At 37.6% G+C, this 9946-nt stretch overlaps 1 pseudogene; it reads right to left on the bottom strand.

The window, feature by feature from the left end:
• Positions 1-3952: 3952 nt before the first annotated feature.
• Positions 3953-4594, bottom strand: LOC102816276 (annotated as a pseudogene).
• Positions 4595-9946: the final 5352 nt, after the last annotated feature.

Here is a 9946-nt window from a genome sequence, read left to right as displayed (position 1 = left end):
GCGACCCTGTACAGGGTTTCCGAGGCATCTTTACGGCAGCAGAAAGTCTCATCTTTCTCCTGCGTAACAGCTGGTAGTTTCGAACTGCTGATCTTAAGGTTCACAGCCTGATTCGTAACTACTACGCTACCAGAGTTTGCTCTCTCTCTCTCTCTCTCTCTCTCTCTCTCACACACATACAATCCAGAGTCTCTAGTTATTTCAGTAGGGCTGTTGGTTTTATACAAGCTCAAGCATCAATTTTAGTACCCCCTGCCATTGAGTCGATTCTGACTCATAGTGACCCTATAGGTTCCTACTGCCTCACTATAGTAGTACTGTCTCACAGGAAACTATTAAAAGTACCATGGACTGCCAGAAGAACAAACAAACCTGTGTTGAAAGAAGCACAACCAGAATATTTCTTAGGAGCCAGGATGGGAAGATTTGTGTCTCTCATACTTTGGACATATTATTAGGAGTAACCAGTCTCTGGAAAAGGACATCGTGCTTGGTAAAGTGGAGGATCAATGAAAAAGAGGTAGTCCCCAAGTGGGATGGATTGGAACAGTGGCAGCAGCAGTGGACTCAAGCTTAACAATGGTTGTTAGGATGGCACAGGACAAGTCAGTGTTTTGTATTGTTGTGCATACAGTTGCTATGAGTCTGAACTGATTTTATGGAGTCTTGGTGTGGCACTGTGGGTTAATGCCCCAGACTGCAAAGACGTTTGAACTGCTAGGTTGATGGTTCAATATCACCATCTTCTTCTCAGAAACCCTATACAGGGTCGCTATGGTTCGGAATCAACTCGACAGCACTTAACAACAACAACAAGGACAATAGTGGAGGCCTGGTGTGGCGCTGTGGGTTAATGTGCCAGACTACAAAGCCATTTGAACTGCAAGCTGACAGTTCAAGCTCACCAGCTGCTCCTTGGAAACCCTATACAGGGTAGCTAGGGGTCGAAACCAACTCGACGGTGCTTCACAACAACAACAAGGACAATAATAACAGCCACATAAATACAGAATTATGCTTTCTTGTTTTATAGGTGGGGAACAAGAAAAAAAAAAGAGTCATTTAACCCAGAACATATAGCTAGTGAGTAACAGAGATAGGATAGAATGTAGCAACTTGAATCTATGCTCTTAGCTACTATATATTTCTCATAGAGGGTTTAGTCAAAAGCCTGGGCAATGTGAATCCATGAGAGTTATTTTGCCTCCAGTAGATGAACAACAAACAAAGAAATAGGGATGTCATCTGACATCACCAAAACCTTACCTGGATCTTGCTTGCTTTCTAAAAAGATGAAGATGAAATGACATCTTTAAAACGTTGAAGAAAAAGATGTCAATTTGATAACTAAAATGTGCCTGACCCAAGCCCTGGTATTTTCAATAGCCTCATATACATGGGAAAGTTGGACAATGGATAAGGAAGACCATAGAAGAATTGATGCATTTGAGTTACAGTTAGAGAAGAATATCAAAGGTACCATGAGCTGCTAGAAGAACAAACAAATCTGTGTTCGCAGTAAAGCCAGAATGCTCCTTAGAAACGAGATGACCAGGCTTGTCTCTCATACTTTTGACGTATTATCAAGAAGGACCAGTCCCTGGAAAAGGACATCATGCTTGGTAAAGTAGAGAGACAGAGGTACAAAAAAAGGAGACCCCCACGAGATGGATTAGCAGTGTGGCAGCAACAATGGACTCTAAAGTAGCAACAATTGTGAGAATGGCGCAGGACCAGGCCATGTTTCATTCTTTTGTACGGAGGGTTGCTATGAGTCAGAGCCAACTTGATGGCACTTAACAACAAGGGAGAGAAAGACGGAAGCCACCTTTTCTTTATGAGTATTTCCAAAATCAAGGCAAAATAAGAAAGATCAAAGAGAAAAGAAAGAGGGAAAGAAGGAAGAGAAAGAGAAAGAATGGGGCTTCATGTGGGTTCAGATTTTATTTCTTTTCAGATTGTACCCAAAACTCTAGCACTATAATTCAATAAATGCTTTTTCTCTTGACTCGGACTTAATCTAAGGAGAGGAAGGCTGCATAAAGGGAGCCGTTAATGCTCTCATTAGAGGACAAAATACACATGCCATCCTAATCGTTCATATTGATAAGATAGAGAAATGAAAGCCAAGTGAAGATTGAGTTCCTTGCTGAAAATCAGAGAAATCATTTGGCCAAAAAAGTCTCTCTCAGAAAGACAGAGCAAGTGGAGAAAAGGTGAATCCAGGAAAACTAACTAAATCTGTCTGCTAATGGCTATACTACAAAATAAGTATGAGTTTATGAATAGGAGAATTTAATAAATAGTCTGCTCAAATTTTGTGTTTAAAACGAAGTTTAAATGGCTCTAGAAGAAATGGTGTGAAATCTAGTTACAAAAACAAATATACACCTGATTTGTATTTTACATGTTTTTAAATTTCTAAATGTTTGCTCTAAAAACTAGTTAAGAAATTGACTAGCTTTTGTGGCCAAGTGTTTAAGGCAAGGCTATTTCTGTCTATTAGATCATTTATTTTCATATTAAACCAAATTCAGCTTCCCTATAACTTTTCCTACTAGAATCACTTTTACTTTATGGAACCGCACTGACAAACTGGGTCCATTTCCCAAAATATCAGCTCTATGTATTGAAAGTCAGGTTTCATATCCCTTACTGATCTTTTCATGTTCTCTCCTCTTTGCTTTGGCTCCAACTTTCACTTTAGGTAAAGTTCAATTGCTGGCTAGACATTTGAATTAGGAAGTAATCTTGCTTTGTAATCTCAAATAAAACGTCACCAGAACTAAACAGAATCACTTTTATACGCCCAGCCCATCTCTTCCCCTTGACTTTCCCATCTGCCAGAGTCATTTTTGAGTCTTATTGTGTCGCTATCTCAGCCCAAATGAAATCAATCACTATGTCTTGTTGATGCTAGACCATTTGTTCCTCCTTTCTCATTTCCCAAGGCTTGGCTGGGATCCATGCCATAATTACCTGTCTTGGATTTCTAATTGGTCTCCTGACCTTCAGTTGTCCTTTATTTGGATTCATCTAATAAGATTCCACTATATTAATATTATTACTCAAAATAGGCAGGCTTTCCCATGGCCATTAAATAAAATCTAAATTCCTTAACCAAATACTCAAGGTATTCCACACAAGGATATGACTCTATCTTTGAGATTTGTCTTCTACCAGATTTTTATATAAAAAAATAATAACAATAAGTAGAGCTCAGAGGTTTTTTGTTGTTGCTTTGTGGGTTTGTTTTTTTTTCCTTGATAACTATGAATTTTATTATGTAGACATCTACTGTGGAATGCATCTGCACAAACCTTTCAGGCAGTGGTCCACAGCTGAGTTATGAATAAAAAGGCATACATTTTTCCCTCATTTTATTACCATGAAGTTTAACAACACAGAAAAGTCACATGACCTTGATGGTTCCGATTTCTTAAACCCTGAAACATGAGGAACTTCAAATACATTAAATATTGTTACACATTCAAACTTGCAAAGTATAGGTACTTGGAAACATTTACAGCCCTCACCCAAGCAAGGTTGGGGGCATAAAATCCAACAGTATCTGAAAGACTGTGAAGGCATAACTTTACAAATAGCAATGTAAGCTTACAGAACTTGCCTTTATTAAGGTGGTTTGTTTGTGTAATTCCAGCACCTTCACAGTTTAACAAACCAAATTTACTATACTTCACTTCTAAAAACATAGATGAAACATGAAAAAGAAGCCATACAGTGTAAATTACAACTTCAGGAAAAGTTCCTGCTTTATCATTCCAAATAATTTTTCCCATGTAAAATAAATACCCAATGGTTCCTGGTATGTGAGAAGATAATGTTCGTTAAAGTCACAATGTAGCCTTAATTGACGGAAGCTTGGCTATATAAACAGCATAAGTTGAGAAAAGGTTTACTCTCTAAACCTATTAGATAGGATGAAGTAAGATCAGTAACAGCCACCTTGCAACATTACAGGAGGTCTCATTCCCATTGGAGGTGGAGGATGCCCACCTTTGTAGGGTGGCACCATTAGTGGTTCCTGTCCATATGGCGGCATAACTCCAGGAAGATAACCTGGCATGCTTTGATGATGACCACCGTATTGACCATCAGGTGGCATTGGGGGTCTCATTCTTTGTTGCTGTGGGATGCCTGGTTGTGGTGGCATCATATCTCCAATTGGTCCAACAGGTAGATTACCAATGGGAGCCTGTCCTGATTGAGGAAGATTATGCTGATATGTAGGTAACTGTGCCCTTCTCTCTTCCAGTGATATATCCTCATCTGGATGGTTGCTCTGGTTTTTGTAAGTGTAGCAGGCTTACTTATTATTGAAACCACTGGTTTAGCTGCAGTGCTATTTGCTGTACTAGTGGTTGAAGCTGTAGATTGAGTATAAGCAGGGGATGTAAGCTTTGGGGGTTCTGTGTTGTTACAGGAGTATTATTTAGGGCTTGAAATCTGTACCAACTGGTTCTTGGACAGCTGCCAGAGCTTGTGCTGTGCTAGGAAACAGAGCTTTAGAAGATGCAGACAGACTTTCTGAATTGGATGAAGGTGTACTTGAGCTTGTTACAAGTGTCCCCATAATAACAACATATTGATAACTCCAGAAGCCCCTCCATATCTTATACAAATTACACTTTCTTGAATAGTGCTGACCAATAGAATAACCACCAGCCACATGTAACTCTTGAGCACATGAAATACATTTAGTCTGAATTAAGATATACTGTGGAGTCCTGGTGTGACACTATGGGTTCACGTACAGACCTACAATGTTGTTTGAACAGCAAGGTTGGCAGATCAAACTCACAAGGCACTCCTTGGAAATCCTATACAGGGTTGCTATGGGTCGGAACTGACTCAATGGCACTTAACAACAACAAATGGAGTCTTGGTGTGGTGCTACAGGTCAATGCGCTGGCCTGCAAGGTTGGTTTGAAACTCAAGGCTAGAGGTTCAAGCTCACCAGCCACTCTTAAGAAATTCTATACTGGGTTGCTATGAGTCAGAGCTTACTCTATGGCTCTTAACGACAACAAGATGTGCTATAAAAGTAAAATATACATGGCCTATTAAAGATGTGTGGTCCCGGTGTGGCACTGCAGGATAAGCACGGGACCACATAGTCAGTGTGAAACAAAAGGTAGGAGGTTCAAATTCACCAGTTGCTCCTCGGAAACCCTAAACAGTGTTGCTATGAGTTGGAACCGACTTGACAGCACTAACAGCAACAACAACAACAACAACAACAACAAATTAAAGATTTACTATGCAAATAGGATGTATTATATATCATTAATAATTTTATATTTAAATGGTATTTTTTATATATTGGGCTAAATAAAATATATTATTAAATTACTTATACCTGAATGTTTTACTTTTTATAATGTAGATCTTGGAAGATTCAAAATTAAAATGCATGACTTGTATTTGTGACTTGAATTGTATTTCAATGAATGAAATTGTTTTAGCATGATAACTATGTAGCTGTATGGACAAAGATGGGAAGAGATCCATGTATGTCCGCATTCCAAAGAGAAGTGACCCACCAGAATGTGGAAATAATCAGACAATATTATTAACATCACATGCAAGTAAAATTTTGCAAAAGATAATTTAAATGTGACTACAACAGTACATTGACAGGGAACTGTCAGAGGCTCAGCTGGATTCAGACAAGAATGTAGAACGAGGGATATCACTGATGATATAACATGGATCTTGACTGAAAGCAGAAAATATCGGAAAGATTCCTGTGATTTACTGACTTTGCAAAGGCTTTTGACTGTATGCGTCATGATAAACTAATGGATAACATTGTGGATACTGAGTTCCGGAGCACTTAACTGTGCTCATGAGGAACGTGTACGTAGACCAAGTGACAATTGTTTGAACAGAACAAGGAGATACTGAATGGTTTAAAATCAGGAAAGGTGTAGGCCAGGATTGTATTCTTTCATTATACTTATTCAATCTATGTGTTGAGCATATACTTTGAGAAGCTGGATTATACAAAAAACATGGCATCAGATTGAAGGAAGACTCATTAACAACCTATGATTTGCAGATGATGCAACCTTGCTTGCTGGAAACGAAGAGGACTTAAAATGCTTCTTGATGAAGGTTAAAGAATCAAGCCTTCAGTATGGATTGCACCTCAATGTAAAGAAGACAAAAATCCTCACAACTGGAACATTAAACAACATCCATATAAATGAAGAAAGGAATGAAGTTGTCAAATATTTCATTTTTCTTGGATTCACTCTCAACTCTCATGGAATCAGCAGTCAAGAAATAAAATCATGTGTTGCATAAGGCAGATCTGCTGCACAAAACAACTTTAAAGTGTTCATGAGCAAAGATGTCAGTTTACGGACTGAGGTGTACCTGACCCAAACCATGGTAACTTCTATAGCCTCCTATGCATCTGAAAGTTCGACGATAGATAAGGAAGACCTTAGAAGAATTGATGCATTTGAGTTTTGGTATATTGGAGAAGATTAATGATACCTTGGACTATTAGAAGAACAAACAGATCTGTGTTTGAAGAAGTACAAACAGAATGCTCCCTAGAAGCAAAGATGACCAGACTTTGACTCTCATATTTTGGACATATGATCAAGAGGGACCAATCCTGGAGAAGGACATCATGCTTGGGAAAGTGAAGGGCCAACAAAAAAGAGGGAGACAACCAACAAGATAGTTTATCCCAGTGGCAGCAACAATGGGCTCAAGTGTAGCAAGAATTGTGAGGTTAGCCAGAACCAGCAGTGTTTCATTCTGTTGTGCATAAGGTCGCTATGAGTCAGAACCAACTCAACAACACCTACCAACAACAACATGGACAAGGAAAGGAAGAAACTGTATATAAATGAAGACAGAGCTTTAAAAGAATTATGGGACTTGGAGTTAATTGCTATTGCATTTATATTAAAAATGATGCTTATCATATTAATTTTTTATAATAAAAGTATGTTTAATTAAGTTTTAAAGTTATCATTCCCCTCCATCAAGAAAACTCAAGTGGCAATATTAATTACTTTTTCATTGCCTTTCTTATATCTGTGGTTCAGAAACTTTCTGCATATTATAATCACCTGGGGTGTTCTTTAAAAATATCAGATGCCCAAGTCCAACCCCAGAATAATTTAATCAGACTTTCTGTAAGGTGGGATTTAGAATATTTTATAAAAGTTATTATGAGAACCTCTGACCTATATCAGCAGCTCATATTTGTGGCATCTAAGAGATGCTTCCTTTTAACATAATTATTTGTTTACTTGTTCTTTTTTTTCCTTTAACAAGACCTAGGAGGCATTATACATCATAGATTTTTGACAAGTATTAAATAAATTGTGAAAAGTTGAAAAGAATGTTCATAAATTGTATCATGAGCTTTGTGTGTCAATTATTGAATTAAATATTCTGTTGTTGTTGTTAAGTGCTGTTGAAGGGGCTCTGGTAGCATAATGGTTATAGGTTGGCAGTTCGAAACTACCAGCCATTCTGTGGGAGAAAGATGAGGCTTCCTGCTCCCATAAAGATTTACAGCCTTGGAAACCCTGTACAGGGTTGCTATGAGTCAGAACTGACTCCACGGCACATAACAACAACAACACCTAGGAAATCCTACATATACAACAATAATGTATACTATTTTTTATCAGACAATATTGTTAATATTACATGCAAGTAAAATTTTACTAAAATTCATTCAAAAAATGGCTGCATCATTACATTGACAAAGAATTGCTTGAGGTCCAATTCAGAAGATGACATAGAACAAGGAATATCGTTGCTGACATCAAATGGATCTTGGTTGAAAGCAGAGAATATCAGAAAGATGTTTGCTTGTGCTTTATTGACCATGCAAAGGCGTTTGTGAGGATCATAACAAAGTACGGATAGCATTATGAAGAATAGGTATTCCAGAAGACTTGTGGTATAATTTATTATTTGTTTCTTCTAGCCATAGTCTTTGTAAACTTCCACCAAATGACTTTTTTCCAGTAAGTCTGGGTAAGAAAAGGTGAGGGGAGATGCTGATGGATTATATGATTTACTTGTGAGCGATTATTAGAAAGATTACCATTATAAATACTTGGAAATCTAATGAATCTATGAATAGCAGCAGAACGTTTGCATATATAGTACCTGAAGATGAGCCCTGTGAGTTGGAAGGCACTCAAAATACAACTGGGGAAGAGCTGCCTCTTCAAAGTAGAGTTGACCTCAATGATGTGGATGGGGTAAAGCTTTCAGACTTTCTTTTGTTGCTAGAGAACTACTAAAAATAAAAATAAACAGGTGCAAATATCCATTAATAATCAGAATGTGGAACGTACAAAATATGAATCTAGGAAAATTGGAAGTCATCAAAACTGAAATAGAATGCATAAAGATCTGGTATTAGTCATTTAGAATCTGATAATAACAAGACTTACTATACCAGGAATGACAAACTGAAGAGGAATGGTGTTACATTCATCAATAAAAGAGCATGTCAAGATTTATTTTAAAGTACAATTCTGTCTGTGACAGGATAATATCCATATGTCTACAAGGAAGACCACTTCATACCACTATTATTCAAATTCATGCACACCACTAAAGTCAACGATGGTGAAATTTAAAGAATTTTACCAACTTCTTCAGTAAAAACTGACCAAACATGAAATCAAGTTGCAATGATAATTACAAGTGGTTGGAATGTCAAAGAAGAAGAATCAGCAGTGGGAAAACATAGCCTTGATGACAAAAACAGATCACATGATAGAATTTTGCAAGATCAATGACTTATTCATTGCAAATACATTTTTTTTAAAAAAACATAAATGGTGAGTGTACAGGTGGATCTCATGAGACAGAACACAAGGAATCAAATTGACTATATCTAGGGGAGGAGCTGGAGTCCTGATGTGGCGCTGTGGGCTAATGCATCAGACTGTAAAGTCGTTTGAACTGCAAGGTCGGTGGTTCAAACTCACCAGCTGCTCCTTGAAAACCCTATACAGGATCGCTATGGGTCGGGATCGACTCGATGGCACTTAACAACAACATGGGAGGAGCTGATGGAGAAGCTACAAAATATCAGCTAACACAAAGCCAGGAGCTGACTGCAGAACAGACAGCCAATTGCTCATAAGCAAGTTCAGACTGAAACTGAAGAAAATTAAAACAAGTCTACGAATGCCTAAAGATGACTTTGAGTATATTCCACCTGAATTTATGGACCAGGTCTAGAACAGATGTGATCCATTAAACACTAATGACTGAAGACCAGACAAGTTGTAAGACAACATCAAAAACATGATACATGAAGGCAAAAGTCAATTAAAAGAGAAAACGGCCAAAATGCATGTTGGAAGAGGCTCTGAAACTTACTCTTGAACATAGAGAAGTTAAGGTAGCTATAAGAAATGATGAAGAATTGAACAGAAAATTTCAAAAGGCAGCTTGAGAAAACATATTAAAGTAAGTACTATAATGAAATGTGCAAAGATCTGGAATTACAAAATCAAAAGGGAAGAACGGGATTAACATTTCTCAAACTGATAATGTTGAAGAAAAATTCAAGCCTCATTTTGCAATAATTAAAGATTATAAGGGTAAAATATTGAATTATGTGGGAAGAGCAAAAGAACATGGAAGGAATACTCAGTCACTGTACCAAAAATAATGAACAGATGTTCAATCATTTTAAAAAGGACCATATGATCAAGAACTGATGGTATTGAAGTAAAAAGTACAAGCTGCAGTTAAGGCATTGGTGAAAAACAAGGCTTCAGGAATGGACTGTATATAAATTGAAATGTTTTAACAAAGTGATGCAGGGCTGGAGGCACTCACTCATCTATGCCAATAAACTTGAAAGACAGATACTTGGCCAACTGACTTGAAGAGTTTGATATTTGTGTCCATTCCAAAGAAA

This window comes from Chrysochloris asiatica, unplaced genomic scaffold (genome assembly GCF_000296735.1).
Source record: "Chrysochloris asiatica unplaced genomic scaffold, ChrAsi1.0 scaffold00174, whole genome shotgun sequence".
In the NCBI taxonomy this organism is placed as follows: domain Eukaryota; kingdom Metazoa; phylum Chordata; class Mammalia; order Afrosoricida; family Chrysochloridae; genus Chrysochloris; species Chrysochloris asiatica.
This window is presented reverse-complemented; position numbering and strand designations above follow the sequence as displayed.